An 11616-nucleotide genomic window follows, 5' to 3' on the forward strand; every position below is an offset into this window, starting at 1 on the left:
TGGAACGCTTCACGAATTTGCATGTCATCCTTGTGCAAGGGCCACGCTAATCTTCTCTGTATCGTTCCAATTTTAGTATATGTGCTGCCGAAGCAAGCACTACAGTTGATTTTTGTGTGTTGTCCTTGTGTGCCGTCGAATTGATTCTGACTCATAGCAACCATATAGTGACCCTATAGGACAGAGTAGAACTGCCCCATAGGATTTTCTAGGCTGTGATCTTTACAGAAGCAGATCGCCAGGTCTTTTCTCCTGTGGAACTCAACTTTTAGTTAGTAGCCGGGCTCTTAACCATTGTGCTACCAGGGCTGTGAGCTTGTATTCTGTGACCTTGCTAAACTCACTTATTAGTTCTAGTAGCTTTGTTGTAGATTGTTTGTGATTTTCTATGTTGCCTTCTTGATACTGCTAATTCATGGCTTCTCTTATTTGGTCCTGAGTAGCTTGCTAGAGGTTTATTAATTTTATTGGTCTTCTCATAGAGCTAGCTTTTGGTTTCATTGATTTTTCTCTATTATTTTTCTGTTTTCTATTTCATTGTTTTTTGCTATTGTCAGCATTCCTTCTTTTCTTCTGCTAACTTTGGGTTTACTTTGCTCTTATTTATCTAGTTTAGAGGCTGGGAAACTAGTTTAGGGTTTTCTGTAAAGGGCCAGGTTTTAGGTGATATAAGATCACATACAGTCTCTGGTACATCTTCCTCCTCCTTCTTCTTTTTTCATTCTCCTTTCTCCCAGCTTTTTTACAATGCTTTAAAGATGTAAAACCTGTCCTTTTTGTGTTTTTGTACAAAAAAAGACCTAACCATAGTTTGCTGACTCCTGAGCTAGTTTTTTTAAGATAGAAGCTTAGGTCATTGTAATTTATTTTTACCTTATACAAAATATTTCAATATTCCACAAAAGGGGCTTAGCTGTTTATTCAGGAGCTGTAAACTGACAGTTACTCGTGGAGAAAAAGTTTTGGAAATTGCTCCGGCACTCTTCCTTACAGCCACAGATAGGTGTGTGTTGCATGAGTGTGGAAATTACTTGAAATCACTTTTCCTCAAGTGCTGCCATGCTGGGGGACTGACCTCTTGGTCATTTAGGGACAGGTAGGCTCAAATGCAAGACAGGGCACTGTGTTTTTCAAACTGGTGTTGACAGCCTCTGGAACCTTAGTGGTATTCTTTGAGATCTGTGAGTTCTCAACAAATGTTCATAATTCTATATTTATGTTTTGGTAGTCTAAAAAAAAAAACATGAACTGACATATGTTTCATCATCCCTGGGTGGTACAAGTGGTTAAGTGCTCGACTACTAACTGAAGGGTTGGCGGTTCAAGTCCACCCAGAGGCTCCTCAGAAGAAAGGCCTGGCAATCTACTTCCAAAAAGTCACAGCCTTGGATCTGTAGTTGGACCACACAGGATGGAATACACAGGAATCAAATCGACTACAACTGTGGAAATAGATGATGGAAAAGCTCAATATATGAGTCAGAACTGCAGAACAGACCATCAATTGCTCTTATGCAAGTTCAAGTTAAAGCTGAAGAAAATTAAAACAAGTTCACAAGAACCAAAATACCACCTTGAGTATATCCTACCTGAATTTGGAGCCCATCTCAAGAATAGATTTGATGCATGGAACACTAATGACCGAAGACGAGTTGTGGGATGACATCAAGGATATCATTTAGAAGACAGAAAAGAAAGAAAAGACCAAAATGGATGTTGGAAGAGACTCTGAAACTTACTCTTGAACCTAGAGTAGCTAAAGTGAATGGAAGAAATGATGAAGTGAAAGAGCTGAACAAAAAATTTCAAAGGGTGGCTCAAGAAAACAAAGTAAAATATTATAATGAAATGTGCAAAGACAGACATTGAAAACCAAAAGGGAAAAACACGCTCGGCATTTCTCAAGCTGAAAGAAGTCAAGAAAAAATTCAAGCCTCTACTTGCAATTTTGAAGGATTCTATGGGCAAAATATTGAACAATGCAGGAACTATCAAAAGAAGATAGAAGAAATACACAGAGTTACTGTACCAAAAAGAATTGGTCGATGTTAAACGTTTTCAGGAGGTAGCATATGATCAAGAACCGATAATATTAAAAAAAGAAGTCCAAGCGGCACTGGAGGCATTGGCAAAAAACAAGCTTTCAAGAATTGATGGAATACTAATTGAGATGTTTCAGCAAACAGATGCAGCGCTGGAGGTGCTCACTCCTCTGCCAAGAAATTTGGAAGATAGCTACCTGGCCAACCGACTGGAAGAAATCCATATTTGTGCGCATTCCAAAGAACAGTGATCTAACTGAATGTGGAAATTATCAAACCATATCATTAATATCACACTACTGATCTTGTGAACTCTGCTGCTGTTCCTGGACATCTGGTCCTAATGTAAACTCCTGAATCTTCGATGGTTTCCTGTCTGGGACCTTGCATTTAACCAGACTGCCAGGATCTATCAGCATCTAGTCCAGCAAGACTCCAGAAACATCCTTCTTTCAAGGTTTAACTGAAATGTTACCTCCTCTATGAGGCTTTTTTCAAGTATCTTCATCCCACTGAGAATTAGTTATTAGTTCCTGTATGTATTCCCTTATTGCAGTTTTATATTTGCTAATTGCTTTTGTCCTTGTCTGACTTCTTTAGTTAGTATCCACATACCTGTCTTTCCCATACATGTAGGAGAAATCTGAGAATAGCGTTATTCTTATATATATATCTGCTAAAACCTGTAATTGTTCCTTGAGCCCATCCATTCTGTTTTCCATTGAATAAATATGATTTGGGCTACAAACATGTGCCAGGTACTCTTCTGAACAGTAAACTGAACTGAATGAAATTATAACCTCTAGTACAGAGGGACATTGGAGCCCCTGGAAGGCGCAAATGTTTAAGCAGTCTACTAGTAGCCAGAAGTTGGTGATTTGAGCCCACCCAGAGCCACCTCAGAAATTAAATATAAAATCACAAAACCAACTAAATCTGCACATCAAATAAACATATATTTGCTGTGCACATTTAGCTGGTTTTGTGATTTTATATTTAATTTCTGATTTAGTTTTGGTTTAATAGTTATATAAGAGTAATTAATGGAGTCCCTGGGTGGTTCAGACAGTTAACGTGCTCGGCTGCTAACCAAAAGGTGGCAGGTTCAAGTTTACCCAGAGGTGCCTTGGAAGAAAGGTCTGCCAATAACAGTTCTACTCTGACACGTACAGGGATTAACTCCATGGCAACTGGTTTTTTAAGAGGAATTGATACACATTTTTATGTTTGTATGCATTTAAGTAACCTATTTAAAATGAGGAGCCCTGGTGGAGCAATGGTTAAATGCTGGGCTGTTAACTGCAAGGTGGGCGGTTCAAACCTACCAGCGGCTCTGTGGGAGAAAAGTGTTGGTGATCTGCTCCCATAACGATTACAGCCTATGGTGAAGGGTAAGACAGTATACAGTACTGGGGAAGCCAGCACAACTTGTACAAGGCGAGATTATGGAAGCTCCATAAACACATCCAAACTCCCTAAGGGACCAAATTGCTGGGCTGAGGGCTGTGGGGACCGTGGTCTTGGGGGAACTTCTAGCTCAATTGGCATAACATAGTTTATAAAGAAAATGCTCTACATTCTACCTTGGTGAGTAGCATCTGGGGTCTTAAAAGCCTGTGAGTAGCCATCTAAGATACTCCACTGGTTTCACCCCTTCAGGAGCAAGGGGGAATGAAGAAAACAAGATACAAAGGAAAGATTAGTCCAATGGGCTAATGGACCACAATTACTACGGCCTCCGCCAGACTGAGTCTAGCACAACTAGATGGTGCCCGGCTACCACCACTGACTGCTCTGACAGGGATCACAATAGAGGGTCCCAGACAGAACTGGAGAAAAATGTAGAACAAAATTCAAACGCACAAAAAACGACCAGACTAACTGGCCTGACCAGGACTGGAGAAACCCCAAGAGTATGGCCCCTGACACTCTTTTAGCTCAGTAATGAAGTCACTCCCAAGGTTCACCATTCAGCCAAAGATTAGACAGGCCCATAAAACAAAACAGACGAAAGGGGCACAACAGCCCGGGGACAAGGACTAGAAGGCAGGAAAGGACAGGAAAGCTGGTAATAGGGAACCCAAGTTCGAGAAGGGAAAGTGTTGATGGGTCGTGGGGTTGTTAATCAATGTCATAAAACAATATGTGTACTAACTGTTAAATGAGAAACTAGTTTCTGTAAACCTTCATCTAAAGTACTATCTATATATATATATATAAGATTACAGCCTAGAAAACCCTGTGGGGGCAGTTTGACTCTGTCACATGGGGTCAATATGAGTCAAAATCTACCTAACAGCACCCAAAACAACAACATATTCAAAATAATTTAAGTCAATGCAGGGGGTCCAGGAGAATTTTTTTCCTTTCAAAGTCATCTATATATTATTCAAGTTTGAGAAAGATGGATTGAAACGACGTCTGTGTTTATCAGTATTGAGATGGATCTATTTTTCCTGCCCACCCATAGCAGGGCCGGCACTTGTGCACATTGTCAACTTGTGCTGTCTTTTAAAGCTTTGTACCCCGTTCCTTTTGTCACCTGGAGTAAGGATGCAGTGACAGCTGCTAGGCTTGGGGGCTGTGAGGGATTGAATTTTGTCCCCCCAAAATATGTGTTGTAAATCAGATCCTAAAACCCTATACCAGTGGATGTAATCCCATTTGGGAATAGGACTTTCTTTGTTATGTTAATGAGGTTATATCAGTGTAGTGTGTATCTTAAGCCCGATTGGACACAGAGAAAGAAGCACAGAAAGGAAGACAGATGCCATTTGGAGATTGCCAAGGAACTGAGGAACAGAAGCTGAAGAGACAAGGACCTTCCCCCAGAGCTGACAGAGAGAGAAAGCCTTCCCCTAAAAACCAAAAACCAAACCCGTTGCTGTCGAGCCGATTCTGACTCACAGCGACCCTATAGGACAGAGCAGAACTCCCCCATAGAATTTCCAAGGAGCGGCTGGTGGATTTGAACTGCTGACCTTTTGGTTAGCAGCCAAGCTCTTAACCACTGAGCCACCAGGGCTCAGGTTTCTAGTCTCATAAATGGTGAAAAAAATAAATTTCTGTTCATTAAGGCCACGCAGTTGTGGTATTTCTGTTACAGCAGCTCCAGCAAACTAAGACAGGGACAGTACGTGGTCTCAGAAAGGAAAAAAGCTGTGGCATTCAGTCTGTGACTGTCTCTGCTCTGTGCCATGACCTCCTGACTTCCTTCTTACAACTTGCAGGGAAGGGTGCGATCTGTGGGAGGGCGCCTGATGTGAGCAGGTATAGATGCTGAGTCCTGCTTCCAGAAGGCCACAGGGGAGGACAACCAGTAGGCTGCAGATTCTATAAGTGAGAGCAGCCTCCTGGAGTTGTCTTACGGTGATCTGCCATCACACTGTGAAAAATACTCAGGGTGATTTTTTGTTTGTTTCTGGACAAGATTTATTTTTCAGCTTTATCACTATATACTATCAATTAAAATATACAGTCAAGGATACCATTTTGCCATTTGGCAGAGTTTAGTTCAAATCGCCCTCCTTTTTCTTTCTTTTTGTTTAATATTTAATTTTATTTTTGGTGAAAATAGACACAGCAAAACCCACCCACATTCCACAGTTTGTAGACATAATGATCAGTGACATTGGTAACATTCTTCACATGGTGTCAACATTCTTGTTATTTCTGTTCTAGTTGTTTCACTTCCATTTACTTAATCTTCTCATCCTTGCTTTAAGATAGCAGTTGGGCCCTTTGGTTTTATATAGATACTTAAAACATAAAAATAAAAACAGCACCAACAGCAAAACGCAATACTCTGGGGTGACAATCTTTACTCTTTGGGCTAAACTGTTACTTAGTTTAAAGGTGACTTCAGGGGGTAGTTTCAGTTCAGGGTTTGAAGAGCAACTCCTGGTCATATCTTGGAAACTCCTCCAGCCTCAGTAGGTCCAGTAAGTCTGAGTTCTTTAAGAATTTGAAGTTCTGCTCCACATTTTTCTCCCTTTTTATCAGGATTCATCTATTGTGTTCCTGAACAGAACGTTCAGTATTGGTAGCTGGCCACCATCTAGTTCATCTGGTTCAAGATGGAGGAAGCAATGGTTCATGGAGAGAATTAGTCCCGCAGTCCCGTTCCTTCTCTGATTCTTGGGTTTCCTTCTTTATCTTTTGTTCCAGATGAATAAAGACCAATAGTTGTACAGGACGCTTTTTTACAAACTAAGTTGACAATCTCTAAATAAAATTCTCATTTTCAGGAGGTGAGAAGTAGATACTATTATTAATGTTTTTCATTTGATTATCATTTGTTCTAAAAAGACCTGGTAGCAGTAGGGTGTGGTGTGGGATGAGTATAGACCTGAGGTCAACTTCTCGACGCCAGCTCTGAGAACTGAGTTCTAACCCACGGCTCTGCTGGTCACCAACTTTGTGACTTTGGTCATGTGACATCACATTTCTGAGCTGGCTTCATCGTCTGCAAATGGAGGTAGTGTGGACCTGTGCTGGGCATTAGTTAGGTGTATACACAGGGTCACTATGAGTCGGAGCCAACTCCGTGGCACCTCACACCAACATACTAGTGAATAAAACAATGGCCTTTGCCGTCATGTTTCTTATAATCTAGAGAGAGGGACAGACAGTGAACAAGTCAACAAATATTTAATTAAAATAATTGCAAACTGTTTGAAGTGTTACCATGCAAACAAACAAGGGTAGGACTGAGATTAAGTGAAGGAGCCCTGGTGGCACAAAGGCTAAGTGCTAAAAAGTTGGTGATTTGAACCCACCCAGTGGCTCCTCGGGAGAAAGATCTGTCGATTTGCTTCTGTAAAGATTACAGAGTAGAAAACCCTATGGGGCAGTTCTACTTTGTCACATGGGGTGGCCATGAATCTAAATGGACAGCACCTAACAACAACAATCTAACATGGTGTCTGCTACCTTGTTTATGCCCAATAAATGGTAGCTGTTATTAGCAACAGAACTTACATGCTTGAAAAAGGGTTTTGAGGGCCATGGCCCAGTAGAAACTCTGGCGTCCAATTTGGCCTCCAGAGCTCAGCTGGCTGGGAGGATATTCGGTCCTGCGCTCTTGCTTCTCACAGTAATGGGGCTACGGGGGACACGGCTTTCCTCTTCTACTTCCTGTCTTCTTTTCTAGGTGTTTCGATCCAGTGGTACAGTTCTTATACAAGAAGGTCTGCGAGAGCGGGGCCCTGGGGTGGGTCCTCTGCATCGCTGCCATCAGCAGTCTGTATCCAGAGGCTTCTCTTGGTTTCCTGAAGACGTCAGGAGGGAGTGCTCGTTGTTACAGACATGCAGAATGGTGTCTGAGTCTATGTGACTAGTATGTGGCTTCCTGTGACCAGAGCTTTGCCATGATTCTCACTGACCACACACCTTAGACCAAGGGGCCAGGGTCTACCTTTCTACAATGCCACCGTGCGTGAGACATGGACGTTGCCAGCATGCTGCTGGGAGAATTGGCCCTGGACATGGTGTTCTCCCTGGCACACACACTCTGCTCAGGTGGGAGGCTTGCCTTCTGTCTAAAGGCTTTCCTATTGCTCAGGGGGCTGCTTGGAAACAGAACACAGGCCAGTGACCCCATCCAGTGATCTTCCCCACCCTTGAATTTGAGGAACAGGCTTAAAGAACATGGATCTGTATCAGAAAGATTTGTCAGTGGTCACAGTCAAGCCAGGCAGCGTCTCTGAAGAAGCCAGGGATTCCCCTAAGGTTCAAAGGCGTCACACACCAAATATTTTGTACTTGGTGAATTTGAGATTCACTATTTGAATAAGCATCCCTGTAGCATCTACAGTCTGGCAGCCCCTGGGCAGTTTCTGAGGTTACTGAGATGGATGAGGTACAGTGTGTTCCGGAAGGAGAGTTCATTCAGGGGGGTAGGGGGGACGTGTACATGAGCATGTAGAGATGACGGGCGAGCCCAGTTCCAAACTCTCACCAAGGGTTGAGTAGTAAGGCTGAGGAAGTGGAAAGGGAATCGCTATTACCTGCTGCACAATAAGCTCCTCACACATCATGGCCTCAGACAGCCACCACCTGGTGTTCTTCGTGGTTCTGTGGCTTGGGCCAGGCCAGGACCTTCCTGGGCTGCAGCCAGCTCCCTGGCGGCCAGCCTAGATCAGTTACAGCGGGGCTGGGTTCTCTCTGTGTGGTCTCAGGGCCTCCCTCTCAACGTGGCCTCACCTCAGGTCTCCTCTGCACAGTGGCCACACTTCTCACGGCATCTCAGGGCTCCATGGCATGCCCACATCCTTGTGCTCCCAGAGCCAGGACGCACCCTACTGGGATTTCTACTGCCAGCTCCTCAGACACTTCCTCAGAACCCTGAAAGGTGAGCGGGATTCTCTGCGAGAACACCAGATAGACTGACTCTCCACCAAGTATTTCCTTCCCCATCACAGCCAGTGCCATGGAGCCTCAAGCTGAATGTACTTTGGACATGTTTTCAGGAGGGACCTCGAGAAGACGTCATGCTTGGTAAAGTAGAGGGTCAGCGAGAAAGAGGAAGGCCCTCAATGACATGGATTGACACAGTGGCTGCAACAGTGGGCTCAAGCATAACAATAATTGTGAGGGTGGCGCAGGACTGGGCACTCTTCCCTTCTGTAGTACATAGGGTTGTTATGAGTTGGAACTGACTTGACCACACCTAACGACAACAACTATTTCCAAATTACTGGGATGTCGTGAACATCTTCTGTCTTAAGGAAAGGGTACCTTTTAATGTAATCTAGGTCCAGGGAAAGGGATGGGAAGGTGAGATGAGGTGGTCCAGGATGGGGAGTCAGGGGCATCAGATAGAGGCAGGGGGTGGGTGGGGAGCTCCCTGCCTATAATGGGTTCCTCCAGACACATTCCATAGCTCTGTGGCCCCTCAATGTCCCCAATGAAAGGCGAGTGTCTTTGGCTCTTGGTGAGCGTCGAGTTTGGTCCTAAAACTGTGCACAAGTGCTCTCTGTGCACAGGGCAAGAGCTGCCTGCCATCACCAGAGAGCGGCTCCTCGGTGCCATCCATGTGGCAGTCCTAGAGCTCAGGGTCAGCTGTGGACCTGCGGGATGAAGTAAAAGCCACAGCCTCCAAAGTCAAGATGGAGGAGCTGTGAGCCGCTGGCTTGGACTGAGCCCGCCTGAGCACTGACTCCCAAATGGCAGTCGTCATCTGTCCCGTTCCTCCCAGTCCCTCACTCCTGGGTGGCGTTGTCCTTGGTGCAAACTGAGGGTGGAAGAACTTTGAGGCCCTGAGTCTGAGACCATCCATCCCTCACTGGGTTTGGATCCAGGATCAATGGTGGGGCTGCACCTCAGAGGCCTGAGATGGCTGTAGTGGGATTAGGCGAGTTGGCTCTGCCCAGAGAAATGCCTGTCTGCCCACCAGTTGCTTTGGGGTGTAGACTGCAGCCAGGCACACGGCACTCAGGCGCAGGCGGAGGGTGGCTGGGCACGTGCCTCTCTGGCAGGGGAGAGGGTGGCCAGGCATGCCCCTGAGTGCAGGGGGAGGGCGGCTGGGTTCCTGCAGACTCAGAACAGAAGTTCAGGTGGGGCGGTGGGAGCCTGTGGGGCTGCCATGCGGCTGTTGCCCACAAGGAGTCACCCTTTCTAAAGTGTTGTCAGTGATGGTGGTATCTGAGCCCCTCGATGGGTGCAATTTGGTCGTGCCCAGCCTGTGGGGAGTGGTTTACTCAGCAGAGACCGTCATCAGAACGTGTGTTTTATTAACGTTACGCAAACCAAAAAGCCCACCAAAACACAGCTAAAAAAAATAACACATCTTCCCTAGATTACATTACCAAAAAAGTTCATCATATTGTCGGAATATATCCATTAATACTGCCTGAAGAAGCATCATATTACATGAAAAACATGGGTGGTACTTTTTAAAAACTTGAAAGCATTGAAGTGCTTTATCGACAATGACAGAGAAACGTAGGTTTGTGTGTCTGAAGTACAAGTGACAGGTTACAATGGGTGCCCAATTCCCGTGGCTGGTGTGCAACTCCGTGAGAAATGACCTTCCCCAACATGCTGGCCTGGTGGCCAAAGCCAGGCATGAAATGCGGAAGGGAGAAACAGGCAAGAGACTGGTTAGATACACCGCTTCTTACCGCAAGCACCTTGGACTGACTTTCAGTTGGAATCAGCTGGGTTTGGCTCTTTCCGCTCATCCTCATCCCAGTACTCGACTGACGCTGGAGACTTCCAGGTCCCTGACATGGCTTATCATCCAGGCCACAGGGCAGCGGGCAGCTTCCCACCTGCCTCATCACCACTGGGAACGCATCAAGCCATTGAGGTTTGCATACTTTTCCCTGATTTCTGAGTTTTGAAGAACAAGGGTATCAAACTTATAAAGATGACTGTCCTGGCAATGTGCCTTTTCTCTTAACCACGTTGAAATTTCTACAGTTTCTTCTAGTAGTTTTTTTCTCTCCAAAGGTGGTCCTGTCAGTGGGATGTGAAAAGGCCAGCAGATGTGTGAGCTCGTAGGACAAGTGTGTGGGCTGTGAGGCTCGTGCACAGCCTGTGGGCCTTCTAGAGAATGCTGGGCTGGACCTTCTTAAGCGTCCTTCTTCAGCTGGGTGGCTGGGGGTTCCAGTGAGGGCCTTTGGCCCTGGCCACCCGCCTCTGTGCCTGCCAGCCCTATTAGCCTTTCCCAGGAGCACATGGGGCCCTCGTGAAAATCCCCTGATGGATGGACTTGGGGTGATGGAAGTGAGTGTGGCTAAGAAACAAATCTACAGGAGGCCCAGGAATTCAGATGCATCTCAGCCACGTCCATGGGGTGGTCCCTGGCTGGTGCAAGCAGCTAGCGCGTTCGGCTGCTAACCGAAATGTTGGAAGTGTGAATCCATCCAGAGGCGCCTTGGAAGAAAGTTTTGGGAATCTACTTCTGAAAAATCAGCCATTGAAAACCAACCTTAAGGAACCGAGTTCTGCTCTGACACACATGGTGTTGTCATGAGCTGGAGTCATCCTGATGCAAACTGGTTTTTAGGGGGCCCAGGGGTGGACTTGGGGGACTCCTGAAATGGCAGGAGGAGGCAGCACTGATGGGACCTGATGCGTGGAGCCTTGAGCCACTGTTAGGCTTTGCTCTGCTGCAAATGGGGCTGGAATCCCAGAGCACACCACAGCCTCCCTGTGCCTCCGTTTCCTCGTCTGTGAGATGCAAGAACATGGCACTTACCCCCCAGGGCTGTGTGCGGTGAGGGGACAGATACACCAAGGGCTGCCAGGCCCAGCTTTATAAACCCTCAGGGCTGTGGCTGCCACGCCAGTGGCCGTGACTGTGGCTACCTGGACACAGGTGGGTTATCCTGGGAGACTGAATTCTTCAGGAATCTGTGACTCCCTGAGAAGCTGAGCACCCCAGAGCTCGTCAATCAGAGCGTACCCCACAGTTGGAATGAACTGTTTCTGTTGTCCCAGGGTGTCTCAGCCAGTCCTGCAAATTGGAATCACCTGGGCAGCTCTGAAACCCTGGACAGCCAGTCCCTCCTCTAAAGACGTGCCCACATTGGGGCTCTGGAAAAAGTCCCTGGGGGTGCATAAGAGT

General features: G+C 45.9%; 1 pseudogene; it reads right to left on the bottom strand.

The window, feature by feature from the left end:
• LOC111822053 (uncharacterized) lies at positions 1-100 on the bottom strand (annotated as a pseudogene).
• Positions 101-11616: the final 11516 nt, after the last annotated feature.

This window comes from Trichechus manatus, unplaced genomic scaffold (assembly GCF_000243295.1).
Source record: "Trichechus manatus latirostris isolate Lorelei unplaced genomic scaffold, TriManLat1.0 scaffold00122, whole genome shotgun sequence".
In the NCBI taxonomy this organism is placed as follows: domain Eukaryota; kingdom Metazoa; phylum Chordata; class Mammalia; order Sirenia; family Trichechidae; genus Trichechus; species Trichechus manatus.